The 15,108-nt window shown below is 45.2% G+C and overlaps 1 pseudogene across 1 annotated transcript in view; it reads right to left on the minus strand.

The window, feature by feature from the left end:
- Nucleotides 1–349: 349 nt before the first annotated feature.
- The window catches only part of LOC146866653 (serine/threonine-protein kinase 38-like), a 659,816-nt pseudogene continuing 645,057 nt past the window's right edge, over nucleotides 350–15,108 (minus strand). Inside the window, exon 17 of the transcript XR_014966481.1 lies at nucleotides 350–2,523. The product of XR_014966481.1 is annotated as a serine/threonine-protein kinase 38-like (transcript). The remainder of the gene's footprint in view (nucleotides 2,524–15,108) is intronic.

The following is a 15,108-nucleotide window of genomic DNA, read 5'->3' on the forward strand; positions in this document are numbered from 1 at the left end:
CCTGGGCATGTGAATATCTACAGTGGAAGCAGAAGGTTTTTACCTCTTTGAAACGTGGTATCAAATTTGTTGTCTTAATATCTCTTCCCCAATCCTAAGGTAGAATTAGTTTGGCAAACATTTGCTGGGCTACATGTCTTAATGTATCCTCCAGGTCACAACACATATTGCCTAAGAATGATATCAGTTCAGGAGTAATCGAGCATGATGTGACAAGAATATAGTGGACACATGGGTGATCTGGTTCTGGGCTTCCCCAATACTAAAGCTAGTCTGCAGTAATTGAGAAACTCAAGAAAACATCAAGTCAGAATTTCAGGTGACTTTAAAGGTGACTGCAAGTGACCTTTCTGTTTGATGTTTTTTTCAGATCCATGTACAACAACCAAGACAACTTTACATAATTTGGTAGATAAAAGTTGTCTGGGTTCTATCAGGACAATACTAAAGACTTAAGACAGACCAACTTTTCATGGTTTTCAGCAAAGCCAAGAAGGGCTAAGCTAAGTAACAAATGGGCCTGGAAAGATGGGTTGATGCTTGCATTCATGTCACTCAAAGTTTGGCGTTTCCTTTTCCAGGTGGGAATAGAAACTACTCCACAAGCGGCATTATCACAACATTGCTGCTGTTCACTGGCATTTCACTGGTGGCCATCTGGAAAGTGGCAACATAGACCAAAAATACTTTCCTTCGCCAAATGCGGTAGAAAATTTAAGCTATGGAAATTTTGAGGTAACTGCAGCAATAGGTCCCTCCACCTCATTGGCTGGAGTTTCAGTCATACAATGATGTGGATATACTGCACAAGGTGCAATATTGAATGAGTGCAGTTGTAGATTGGGGTTACATATTTTTACTGAGAATTTCCAAACTGTTGATGGGGAACAACTGTAGCATGTAAACCATTCATCGCTGGAGGACCATGGATGTCTAATGATGTCACTTATCAAAGACACAAAACAACATTTTTTTACTCACTCAATGGTAAATACGTTGGATATAATAGTAACAAAAACTATTATTTGAGCATAGTTTGCTAATAAGACACAGACTTCAATATCAGTCACATAATGTACCTCAAGGAATGGAAGGTTGATTATTTTCGTTCAAACAAAGAAACGTTTTAAGGGATCATTTAACAGTAAAGCAGACCCACTTCTGCCAATCGATATCCCTTCTCATATTATAGGAGTTCCTTATATCCTTTCAAAGGCGAACATTTTCAAGCCACCTGAAATTCTGTTGGTTTCCAAACCTGTTAGTCTACATTCTTCAGGATGCAATCACTTTCCCCCCCAATACATTATATCACAATTGCACCATTATTAACCTTCTTTGTATAAAAAGGGCAAAACAGTAGTAAATATTGTCTGTAAAAACATATTTAATGTTCATTAAACTGACAAAAAGTGCTTCATGAATCAAGGCCATTTGAAATGGACTATTGTCTGTCACACTGAGCTGTGAAAATCAGCATCCACAAAAGAAATTTAAGGCAAGACAAACTCCACTCATTGCTAGCAGACAATCTGGAAGTCTATTAATATTGCAAGCTCTATTTATTGCTTTATTGCCTAAGTGGACTAGCTGGCGGCAACAGTACAGCTGGGTAGAGCCCAAAATAGTAATCCGCCTCAATAGTTTATGGATTAAATTAATACAAGTAGTGAATATCAACAAAAAAGGAAAAAAATATTTTATAAAGTTGATGGTTACATAGATCTCCCACTGTGTTTGCTTCACACAGAGTAAAACAATTTGTGCTTCGTGATATAGCACACCAGTTTCAAAATAAGACACAACAGAAAAAGTAAGGCATCACTAAAGTTTAAAGTGCACCTATAGGAATGGGATTTAAAAGAAAAAGCTCAGGACACCAAACAGCAGTCACCCTCATGACATTAAGATGATAATGATTCACATTCCCAGGCAGAAATCTGTGAAAAGAGGGTTCATAAATGAGGTTCTGCGCTGCTTTTCAATGCAGCTCTTGCATAACAAAGAAGCCGATCTCTGTCCTGCATATGCGTCGATGCACCATGTGCTCTGTGAGATAATGCCTCTGTAAGATAATGCATTGGAAATGTTTGTCCCGTAACTGCAGCGATGGGTCGCAATGCCCCAATGAAGAGCTTCACAAAGAATCTTGGTCAAAGGGATCTAAACGCTGGAGAAAATTGATGTGATTTCCCAGGCTGCTTTACTTTAGGAGCAGCAGGCTTGAATATACGTGCTTCTAACAGGTAATACTTGTCACAGGAAGCACAGCAATCCATGTACTGAGTAAATCTGTGTAATGCTTCGAAGGCCTCTGAAAGGAGTATCATTGTCATTGCGGGTCGGAGCCAGAATTCCAAATCGCTCCGCAAATCCTGCAGAGCAAAATCGATTACTTTCCAGCTTTCATGTATGACGGAATAGTGCCGCGAGCAGTTAAACCCTCAAAGCACTTGTAAGTGTAATTGATGAACACCCAGTCCTTGTTCTTGTAGTCAGATTCCTGGTGGTTGCTTGTGGCCACTGGTGGGGAACAGCAAGTACAAAGGATTAATACTCAAACAATACACTGAAAAACAAGTTCAATTTTAATTCAAAACATCATCAATTATAAAGAAAGGGGAAAAATAACGAAATCCACTTGCTGTGCTTTAGCCTTTTATCACAAAGTGCACTACACAATCGAAGCATAAACAGATAGGGAGTATGAACACCTACTTTTTGCTTCAGTGATTCCAAGCACAGAGCCAATCTCTAGTCGGTGCCACTCATGACTTTTGCACAGCAAAAAACAAAAACATTACAATGCACTGCTAAACATGGGATTTGAAATTCGAACCTCAAAGTGTCATTCCTATCTGAACCCTAGAGATGGGCAAAACTGTAGATCAGCCTCAATTTTGTGGATAAGCACACATTTGAGATTATATAGTATTCTTAATGTAGAATTTAAAACAGTACGTCAGATTATTTTTTTTAAGCTTTAAGATGACACTTTAACGCTGCAGCTACAGAGAAGGATATAGTCATCAATTCTGTTCACAAATTGGGATTTGACTATTATGTTTTCAAATCATTTCATGGTAAAAGGTAGGCTATTTTATTCACTGCGTTCAGGCCAACAGGCGCACTTTTCAACATAACATTAACTCTTCAACATTACCTATTATTTCCATTACCTCTAAAATACACAACCTCTTCGGTCCATTGTCATCATACATACATTAACTTGCCTGCTATTACGTATATAATAAACTAACTATTAAGAGGACGTTTAGTATTGGGAGTAGGGTTAGGGATAGAGTAGGGGTCATATTTTAAAACGATAATGAAATATACAATACATTAATTAATTCAATTTAACTAATTTAAACAAGAATATTGAACAATGATGAGGTTAGGGATAGCAGTAGGGTAAAATAATTTCTGTGGCAAATCAGATTATTTTAAAAGTTTTATGTAAGTATTGCAATAAAAAACAAATATTGGTAAAGCCAGTACTTCTCGCCTACAGGACAGCTATAGGCTTCGTCAATTTCTTTTAACCTTGTTGTACAGCAGCATGTTTTTAAATAATGCTGTTCTTTTGGTTAGTCTTTTCTCTTGGAATGCCAGCGCCAAGACGCTCCTGGGCATTCACGCTTTATAAGCTTTTTATGTACTTACTGTGCAACATGGCTTATAGTTAGGAAACAAAGCACTCTGACGCAACCAGAACTAACAGAGAAGGGCAGTAATTTGTTTTCTTAGTATGGGATTATTCTCTGCTTTCACAACACAAAAGTTTAATTATCTTACGTCCAAGTTTGCCTCCACATGAAGACAGTGGCAAAAGGGCCATGCGGAACAGGGAGCGCAGCTCCAGCTGCATCTTTGCAGCATCTCGAAACCCGCTAGCACGACTTTAGAATGCTTGTTCTTCCAGCGGGATGGGCGGGGGCAAGCGACAAATGAGGAGGGGGTGGGGGGCTCACATGACAAGCCACAATGGGGAAGACAGGGCAAACTGGAGAAGCGATAACGCAGGAGGAGGTTGGGGGCAGGGCAAGCAGCAATGCAGGAGGGGGTAAGAGGAAAGAGTGAAGGTAAGAGCCAAAAAAAGTACCTCAGAAAGCGGCGAGCAGTGAAAGGACACTGGGCAAGGGAAGCAGTACTTCAGGATAGGGAAAATACACAAAGAAAAAATTAAGCAGGAAATAAGAGTGACGATGAAACCAACCAATGGTAAGCAATGGGCGGGCACGAAGCCCCTCGTCAGTAAACATAATGTATCCTAAGTGACAGTATATGCACTGTTTCAGGTAAGAAGTAAAGTACATTACGTATGGCGAGGGAGGAGAAAAACTATCGAAGAGGTGAAGGTGCTCACCAAACATACTGAAAGGCATAAAACACCTCACAGTGCCCCTAAAACATTAAGGGGCGCTAGGGTAAAGGCAAGAGAGTGTTTAAGGAAGGAGAAGGGATTCATCCTGCCTGAGGGGAAACAGGCGTAACCTCGCAGGACCTTTACCATGAAAATATCTGTATCTTTACCAAGCAGTACTTTACTCTGAAGGTAAGTTATGTTAATAAAATACCTTTTATTTTATTTTCAAAAAGTGATTTAAGGGGGGTGGGTAGTGGTAAAAGGAGGTGAAAAGGACTCAAAAGTTATGGGGTGGATTGAGATAAAGGGAAGTGAGGGTGACTTGAGGGTTCAGGGTTGGGTAAAGGAGGTCAAGGTGACTTGAGGGTTCAGGTGATGGTAGAGGTAAACGGAGATTACAGTGACTTGAAGGTTCGGGGGTAAGTAGAGCTTAAAGGGAGGTGAGAATAACTTAAAGGTTCAGGGGTGGGTAGAAGTAAAGGGAGGTAAGGGTGATTCTAGCTTTCAAGGTTGGGTAGAGGTAAGGGTGATTTTAAGGTTAGGGTGGTTAAAGGGAGGTAAGGGTGAATTTACGGTTTAGGTGGGTAGAAGTAAAGGGAGGTAAGAGTGATTTTAGGGTTCGGTGTGGGGAGAGGCAAAGGGAGGTATGGGAGAATTTAGGGTTCATAGATAAGTCGAGGTAAAATGAAGTAAGGGTGATTTTCTGGTTTAGGAATGGGAAGCGGTAAAGGGAGGTAAGGGTGATTTTAGGGGTTAGGAGAAAACAAACATTTTGAAATCAACACGTGTTTGATGATGAATAAAACGTCCTATAAATTCGAAACAAACGGAGGCAAAGCCAATAGGTCTCGCCTATGTGAAAGCTATTTGCTTTGATAATGTCTTTTAGCCATGGTTAACAGTTAGTGGCATGACAGAGTAGCATAGAGTGGGGTGGTGTACAATAGCGTGGGGTGGTGTACAATAGCGTAGAGTGGCATAGTGTAGGGTGGCATACGGTAGAGTGGCCTAGGGTGGCTTGGATTTGCATACTGTGGCTTGAAGTGGCATAGAAGGGAGTGGCATATATAGTAAAGTAGCACAGATTCGAGTGGTGTAGGGTAGAATACAGTGGAGCAGAGTGGATTGGAGTGGCGTAGAGTAAAGTGGTGTAGAGTGGAGTAGAGTAGAATGGTGTAGAGTTGCGTCGAGTAGAATGGTGTAGAGTGGCGTCGAGTAGAATGGTGTAGAGTGGCGTCGAGTAGAATGGTGTAGAGTGGCGTTGAGTAGAATGGCGGTGAGTAAAGTGGTGTAGAGTGGCGTAGAGTGGCATGATGTGGAGTAGTGGAGCTGAATAGAATGCAGTGGCGTAGAGTGGCATGAAGTGGTGCATAGTAGTGAATAGAGTGGTGTAGAGCAGAGCGAAGCAGAGCAGAGCGAAGCAGAGCAGAGCGAAGCAGAGCAGAGCGAAGCAGAGCAGAGCGAAGCAGAGCAGAGCGAAGCAGAGCAGAGCGAAGCAGAGCAGAGCGAAGCAGAGCAGAGCGAAGCAGAGCAGAGCAGAGCGAAGCAGAGCAGAGCGAAGCAGAGCAGAGCGAAGCAGAGCAGAGCGAAGCAGAGCGAAGCAGAGCAGAGCGAAGCAGAGCAGAGCGAAGCAGAGCAGAGCGAAGCAGAGCAGAGCGAAGCAGAGCAGAGCGAAGCAGAGCAGAGCAAAGCAGAGCAGAGCGAAGCAGAGCAGAGCGAAGCAGAGCAGAGCGAAGCAGAGCAGAGCGAAGCAGAGCAGAGCGAAGCAGAGCAGAGCGAAGCAGAGCAGAGCGAAGCAGAGCAGAGCGAAGCAGAGCGGAGCAGAGCGAAGCAGAGCGAAGCAGAGCAGAGCGAAGCAGAGCAGAGCGAAGCAGAGCAGAGCGAAGCAGAGCAGAGCGAAGCAGAGCAGAGCGAAGCAGAGCAGAGCGAAGCAGAGCAGAGCGAAGCAGAGCAGAGCGAAGCAGAGCAGAGCAGAGCGAAGCAGAGCAGAGCGGAGCAGAGCAGAGCGAAGCAGAGCAGAGCGAAGCAGAGCAGAGCGAAGCAGAGCGAAGCAGAGCGAAGCAGAGCAGAGCGAAGCAGAGCGAAGCAGAGCAGAGCGAAGCAGAGCAGAGCGAAGCAGAGCAGAGCGAAGCAGAGCAGAGCGAAGCAGAGCACAGCAGAGCGAAGCAGAGCACAGCAGAGCGAAGCAGAGCACAGCAGAGCAGAGCGAAGCAGAGCAGAGCGAAGCAGAGCAGAGCAGAGCGAAGCAGAGCAGAGCGAAGCAGAGCAGAGCGAAGCCGAAGGCCGAAGAGTGGCGTGGGCAGAGTGAAATGGCCTGGAGTGGAGTGGCGTAGAGTAGAGTGGAGTGGTGTTCAGTGGCCTAGAGTACAGTGATGTAATGCGGAGTAGACTGGCATAGAGTGGCATGGAGTGGCGTGGATAAGAGTGGCATATAGAGGAGTGGAATGGCATAGTGTAAAGTGGCATAGAGTTAAGTGTCAGAGTAGAGTGGTGTAGAGTGGCATACAGTGGGTTTATGTGGCATGGTGTAGAGTGGAGTGGCGTATCAAGTGGCATGAAGTGAAGTGGCGCAGAGTAGAGTGGCTTAGAGTGCTAGTGCATGGAGTGGTGTAGAGTGATGTGAAGTACAGTGGTTTAGAGTCAAGTGGCCTGCAGCATAGTGGAGTGGTATAGAGTGTAGTAGTGTATAGCAGTACAGTTGTAGCTGTATGCAACTAAAGCGACAATAGAGATTGCAGGCAGGATGAAATCAACAAAAATAGGGTGCCATATGCCTGGGTTAAAAGTAGGAAAGCACATTTCTTGTCCAGAAAATACAAAATAAAAAAAAACTGGGCACTGCCAAAAGGCAAGCAACAGAGCATTTGCTGTCTCATGTGAGATCAATTTAAACATATGTGTAGTAATGAGGTCCACGCAGGTAAGATGAAATTCAGGAAGCTTTATTGAAGATAGTTACATGTAGAATAATTCCAGTACAGCAGGTAGTAACGTTCTGTAAAGCAGCCTCACCAGGAGCAGCCTGCTTGTTGCTCAGACCATTCTCAACTGTCACTCCAAACCGCTCAGGCACCCAACATTCCAATCGCATTATCACTCCAACATTCCATGCAACACACACAAACACAGTGGCTGAGCAGGGAATGTAAAAGGCATAACAATAACATGAGTAGGATACTACATATCCCCCTTTCTTATAAAACGGAAGCAATAGTCCTATATCTAAAAGAGATGTAACAATAAAAACTCAATACGGAAAGAGCTGTAAAGAATGAAATGCAACGAAGGAAGTAAAGTCAAGAAAAGGACAGAAAGGTACGACCGAAGAGATAGGCGTGGGAAAACAAAGAGGAAGCAAAGGGTGAGTGGCACAAAAAGAAATAACCCATCCTCTCCAACAAGGAAAATAGTAAGAAGTAAAAAGTCGTAAGAAACAACGAGCAGGTAAACGGACATCGTCGCACCAAAGACTACCCCCAAACTCACCTACTGGCCAGGCAGGCAAGCAAGGAAGGAAGGAAAGACAAGGCACAACTCGTACTGAGCACAAAACTAACACTCAGACACCTGATGAAAAGAAGGAATGATTTCCTCTTCAACAAGGAAGAAAGAGAAAAACACTACAGAAAAGGAAAGACTAGAGGCAAAGGAAGAATAACAACACTGTGTATAGTTCAGGTTCCAAGGATGAGAAAGGAATGTAACATCACATGGATTACTGAGCAAGTGCGAAAACAGAGGAGAAGAATAAAAATACAAACAAGTATAAGTCAACCTCCTCCACTTTCATTATGATAATAAAACGAATAAGAGAATAATGTTGCATGTACAACAATGTAATATGATGTAAGCATGACATTGCAAGAAAATGACAGTAAATGGGACTGAGACCCATGACTGATACCCTAGGAGAGGGTAAGAATGTACGAGGACATGGGACAAAGACTCATGACCGACCCCTACCCCGAGGCAAAGGGGTGAGGGATTACTATGAATGGGACAAAGACCCATGAAACAATAACACGTGTAAGAACAACCCCTGAGTAGAGGTCACAATCTGTGTGATGTATTAATGGGACTATAACACGTAAAACACACCCTGTATGAGGGTAACAGTTTAAGAGAAAATGGATGGGACTAAAACACATGACCTACCCCTGAAATACGGGTGGTAGACTTTATGGAAATGGGACTGGCACCCATATGGGACTGAGCACCCAAGAACGTGAAGATGGGACTGGTACCCAAATAAACACACTCTGTGAAAGGGTAATAATGTAACACCAGAAGCTAACGTGGCTGGGACTGAACCCATGACCTATCCCAAGACGTAGGGGAGGTTTGCTACTGTGATTGGGACTGGACCCATAAAATATCCCCAAGCATAGGGATGGTTTGCTACTGTGAATGGGACTAACACCCATATGAGGCAAATGTAAAGAGAACAGATGGGACTAGGACCCATTGTCATCCATACGTAGGGAAACGTAAAGTGTAGAATGTACACAACGGAATTAAATAATTCTTGAAGGTGTGTACAAAATATCTTATAATCAAAAAAAGGGGGCTAGAAGGAGTAGTCATCCATTCTTCCTAATTATATGTCTTGAATCATAAGGGAATGGATCACTTGTAACTGGAAATAGGGGTCTTTTGGGTCGTTGTCTGAACCACTAATACCAAAATAGGTATTATGAGAACCCTCAATCGCGTATTTGTGATGGTATTGGCGGTGTATCTTGGTTCTCCGCCTTTTGAATACGTGTAAGCATTATCATCGGGTCTCTTGTGTTATGCTTCCTCCACCTGGAGGCAACCGCTACTTCGCAGTAGTGATCAGAAATATTGGTGCAAAAAAGTGCAAAATAACGTGAAAAATTGGCTTTAAAAATGTCTTGCCAGTACTTCCTTCAAAAGCAAAATTTATTCCGTCAGGTGTATTGGTAGACTTCTAAAAACAAGGGTGGTGCAGTGGGTCAAATTATGTAACCCCAGCACTTTAGGTGTCCAAATCAAAAAAATGTGGTCGACATGTTTCTGCCCTTCTGGCGCCCCTGGAGGGGGTCGTTGGGCATTCCTCAGGACCTAGTGAATGTGTGAACCGGTATTCTCCAGTTCAGAGATATTGAATATATCAGTGTCTTAAGGTTATTCTTTTCCTTTTTGGGCGCGTCCGTATTGCGGCTGCTGCCTTGCCACCGTAAGCGCGTTTTGCCTCCTTTGTGGGCTCCGCAGAACTTGTGCTGACGCTGGCTTGCAGGGCTCGTACTGGTACGACACCTAAAGTGCTGGGGTTACATAATTTGACCCACTGCACCACCCTAGGAAGCATAACACAAGAGACCCGATGATAATGCTTACACATATTCAAAAGGCGGAGAACCAAGATACACCGCCAATACCATCACAAATACGTGATTGAGGGTTCTCATAATACCTATTTTGGTATTAGTGGTTCAGACAACGACCCAAAAGACCCCTATTTCCAGTTACAAGTGATCCATTCCCTTATGATTCAAGGTGTGTACAAAATAACCATGAACGTAATATGATGAGAAGTGCAACCAGATTGCACTGAACAGTCCCCTACAGAATGTGTGGCAACAAAGAAGCTATGTAAGACTACATATGTATTGCAAGTTAAATAAAGAATGTCACAAAACACAAAAACATCTATGCCAAATATCACTAGCTTAAGCGATATTGTAGCGAATAACACCAAATGCTTTCTGTATATGCTGCAAAAACCAAGCATAAAGACATTACTGTAATGCTTGCCCAACATACAATGAGCTCACACTCTGAAGAACAAACACACATGCAGAATGTCAAGGTTAAGGGTGAACGTGTCACCATAATCTTGTGATGCACACACAAGAGTTGGTGATCAAAAATGGCGATGCTGTAGTGAGAGGACCGGAAAACCAAGCGCAGAATGCAATCACTGTTAATGAAATATCCGTATGAGTACTGAAAACGTGTACCTCATAGGTGTCAGAGTCCGCAGCAGATATGGAAACAAACGTTGGGGTGAATACCCATTGATGGCACTGAGAGTGGCGTATGGCGCTTGTCCAAATCTGAAAAACGTGAGAAAACATGCCCGCTGTCACCGTGTTGGAACACATCTCCAAGTTTGAGAGAGATGTAGGAATACTTCTGCCGTTGTGTTGAACACTTCCCTAAAAACAAAATGGCGACACGTATGATACGCAGCGCCGGGAGGCTCGCGGCGCTCTGGTGTGTCAAACGTTGACACACAGCGAGAATTTTCGCCGCTGGAGGACGCGTCGTCACAGAGGAGCCAACGAAGATAATACTATAGTGCGGCATCAGCGCCGAGGTAAAATGCACGTGCCAAGTTTTCATGGACTTATTAACAGTTCAACTGCCGCTGAATCGGCAGAGCCCAAAGATGAGGAGGAAATGAAAAAAACACCACAAACTTGAGTACCAACTCAGCCAAAAACTTCCCACACATAGCGTTGGTGATGTGCAAAGTTGCTGCAAATGACGTAATGCAGGTACACAGCAAAAGAACACAAACAGCCTCCAAAGCAAGACAAGGAGACAACAACAGTCCGTGCCTCGATGACAGACACTGACCAAGTCTGCACGAAGGTATGACGTCGAACAGGCACTCATCAAAGAGAACAAAATGAAGTTAGAGTACACTGTCAAATGCCTCACATTAGAGGCTTCTCCAAGTATGAAACTGCTGCGTGTCTCGCAAACACCGGAGCACTGAAGCAGAAGACAGCAGTAAAGTCTCCACTGTGAAAAACATGCGTGAGTGCAGTATAACTGGTGATGGTTCCCCTTCTTTATGTTACTCCATACTCTAAGATGTATTTGTATTTCCTCAGGGTCGTAGAGTATCTACCTTGGAATGCACCAGCGTGACCGAGATGAATTTTCTGCCTGTAAAATTGATGTGCTTGAAGGCACAAGCATTAGCTGTATCACCAAAGTCCAAAATACGTAATGTAGATGAGCACAGCACGCCTGGGCTAGGGCTGTCCGATGGTGAGGACACTGGTGGGGCTGAGAGGCGTTGTGCTTCATCTTTTCTTGTATCTTGTGGTCTTCTTTTCTGTGAGGAAATTCTTTCTCTCATGTAGACAACTTTGTTGCTCTACGTAGAGCACCCTTATATCATGTTAGCTGTTTTTCTTTTCCTGTGGATACCTCATTCTGTGCTTAGTGTTGGCAGAATCTGTAGGCTCTGTAGTCAGGTCATCATCTTCTGCTCCTCATTTGTACGCCAGGTCCCTGAGATCCGCTTGTATCACGTAGGTTGGTCACCAGCGCGTCGCCAAATAAATGTAGTAATGAGGTCTACGCAGGTAAGATGAAATTCAGGAAGCTTTATTGAAGATATTTACATGTAGAATAGTTCCAGTACAGCAGGTAGTAAAGTTCTGTAAAGCAGCCCCACCAGGAGCAGCCTGCTTGCTGCTAAGCCCATTCTCAACTGTCACCCCCAATCTCTCAGGCACCCAACATTCCAATTGCATCATCACTCCAACATTCCATGCAGCACACACATAAACACACTGGCTGAGCAGGGAATGTAAAAGGCATGACAACAACACGAGTAGGATACCACAATATGCTGTGTCCAGGGTTGCCCCGAGACATAACAGTTTTCCTGCCCAGACTAGCGCGTGCAGGGAAACCTGTGTCTGCTCCTGCTTGGTGGGAGCAATTTCAAGTCTTCCGCCAAGCGAGAGAAAACACCAAGTGTGCTCTCAGAGGTATCGGAGCTTGAACAAAACTCCCGCCCGCTGGGAGCCGACCTTTCATAGGTTTCCCTGCCCGCACTGAAGCGGGCAGGGAAACAGATGAAAAGGTTGCTCCCGCCGGCAGCAAGCTGAATTTTTCAGTCCTCCCCGCAGGCAGAGCAAAGCCAGCTACCGTTAGATGCTGGAAGCCAGCTGGGATGCAGGTAGCCGGCTGGGGTCGTGGGGCTCTACCGATGGCCTCCAACAATAGTATGGTGGGTACCCTGACGTGGGTCCCTTGCTCACTTTGCCACTGGATTCAAGCTAGCCTGGCTGATGAGGGCTGTCAGCCCAAAACCGGACCCAGGATGCTTGTTTCCGGTCCAGGGAAGACATGGCTTGGCAGTTCGGGCTGGACTTTTCTCATGAGGCACATGGTTAAGACTGATTTGCATATAGCTGTGTCTGAACTAGGGTGGCGAAGTGAGCTAAAGAACGATGATGGATTCAAGCCAGATCTGTGACTTGGGGTGAGTGTCTGAAAAGTTGCAGTGCTACATCCATCATCTCCTTGTGTTTGCTTTACCTTGAATAGGCACTAGGGCACCAACCCTTTTTTGGCCGAGCCTTGGGGGATGGGGTCCGCGGTGCCGTAATCGGCCCAGGGAGGGAGGCCGCTTGTCTCCCAACCTCCGTGAATATGGTGCCAGGCCCAGGGGGATAGGGTCCCTGGACCAGAATTGTCCTGGGAAGGGTGACCATGTGCCAGTTTCCCCCCACAAAATGCACCGACTAATGGGGTCTCTAGGGCCAAAAGCAGGTAGGGAACGGGGGTCACGTGCCTTTCTCCCCCCAAAAAATGTGCTGGGCTCCGGAGCTAAGATCGGCGGGTGGGGGGGATGGCCACAGGCCACGCCTTAGTTGGGCCTGATGGCTCAGTGGACTAATTAGTTCACCGCAGGGGCCTGTGTTCGACTTCATGGTCACAGGTTCAAATCCCGGCGGGTCCACTCGGCCTTTCATCCATCTGAGGTCGATAAAATGAGTACCATTGAGTTGGAAAACATAACATAAACATCTGTTATTCAGCGCGAAGAGCCCTCCGGGTGAACGTGTGCTTCACAAATACACGTTATGGTATGATTAGCCCCCCCACTGCACAAGGCCAATGACTGCGTGCAGCCCTTGGGTTGGCTGTTTTTAGCAGATTTGCCGCAGGCCAGGACTTGTGGCCAACTCCCTGCCATGCACAAGTGAATGCCTTGGGGAGCGTGAGGTTGAATGCACGCAGGAGGTTGGCAGCAGGCTGGGTTGGATTAACATATGGTAATTAAATACTATTTGACATTAAAAAACGCTAGGCATTAAGTAAAAAAAAAACAAAGATTAAAGTAACATTATTGTGAGAAGTTGGCCTGGTATATGCTGTTCACTAGTTAAAGTGGACACCTTGCACCAGTACAATTAGACTCTTATGGTAGTAGGTTTAAGACAACCTTTTAAAGAAAGCTATCCTAGTGGTACCTGTGGAGAGCAGCCTTCAGACTAAGTCTTTAGAGGAATGTAAAGCAGCTTGTTTTACCTTATCTCTTGAATTACTAAATGAAAGGACACCACACAGGCATATATATATATATATATATATATATATATATATATATATATATATATATATATAATATATATGTATTTATTACTAACAACTCTCTGCTAATCTCTTTATGACATTAGAAGTCAAGGACATATGCACAAATCAACATTTCACAACAAGTTAAGCACAAATATGTCTGGGGCCCTAGGGGCGTACCAGACCATATACTAAAGAAGAGACTTAGAGATAACGACTTGCAAGGGGACAAGGCCTAGGGCCTTCAGAAGTGCTGGGGCCTCACTAATCCACCCAAGGCAGGTAAGTAAAGGACCCACGGGAGACGCATGCAGTGAGAACACAGCCGCGGATCCCAATTGACTTCAATGGAGCATGTCGCGATTGGAAATGTAGAGTTTTAGGATACTTTGGGAGAGTCTACAAGCAAGTCACTTACAGGGTAAGTAGTTCTAGAGCCAACACCCACAGGAGCACCATAGTGCTGGAGTTACCTCACCCAGGGAAGCCGGGTGCATAGGTGTCTTTTGGTGTCGGGTCGTGGCATCGTTTTCCGGTGGAATCCAAGGCTGGATTCCGAAGAAGGAAGACCTGAAAGCAGAGGGGACAGTGTTCAAAGTCACTTGGCAGTGACCCGGGGCAAGGAAGATGGATGCCCACAGACGTCGGTTAATTTCAGGTGATCCACGGGTGTCTTGACTCTTCAGCCACGAGGTCCAGGAGGCGTCGACGATGACCAGGAGCTGAATTCGGTGTGTCCCACGAAGTCTGCAGCTTACTGCGGTGTCGGCAACCAGATTGGAGCCAACAAGCTTTGGCAACAGCAAGCCTCGTGGAAAGTGTAAAAAGTCAGCGGTGCAGACCAGCAAGGTCTGTGGGACTCACCCAGCGAGGGTAAGTCAGGGCAGGCCTGGAGCAACCATGGGAGACCTTTGGAACTGTAGAAAAGTCTTTAGTGGACCCACAAGCCAACTGGGAAAGGATCGCGAAGACGCCTCGGGAGGATTCACTCAACAGGGGCCCACGGTCACTCGGGACAGGCTAGGCCTCTGATCTTCGGAGGGAATCCTGCTGGAGGCTTGGACCACACATGGCCCAAAGCACAAGTTCGTAGAACGTCGTGAAGGGGTTGCACTTGAAAATAGTGCCCGGTACCCAGGGATTGCGGTTCCTCATCACTCGTGGGGTCCACTTGCCTCAGCATCGCTGGGGACTCACGATGGCCTTGGAGAAGTCAGGAAATCCTCTTCCTGGGCTGCAGGGACTTCGGACTCTGGCGGGAGCAGGAAAGTTTGCGACTGTTGATTGCAAGATTGGGTGCCTGCCAAGCAGGGGAGTCACTCCTTGACTCCAAGGGAGATTCTTCAGTCTTCCAGAGGTAGTGGAACGTCGAAGGTCCAGGATTCTTC

This window comes from Triturus cristatus, chromosome 1_2 (genome assembly GCF_964204655.1).
Source record: "Triturus cristatus chromosome 1_2, aTriCri1.1, whole genome shotgun sequence".
In the NCBI taxonomy this organism is placed as follows: domain Eukaryota; kingdom Metazoa; phylum Chordata; class Amphibia; order Caudata; family Salamandridae; genus Triturus; species Triturus cristatus.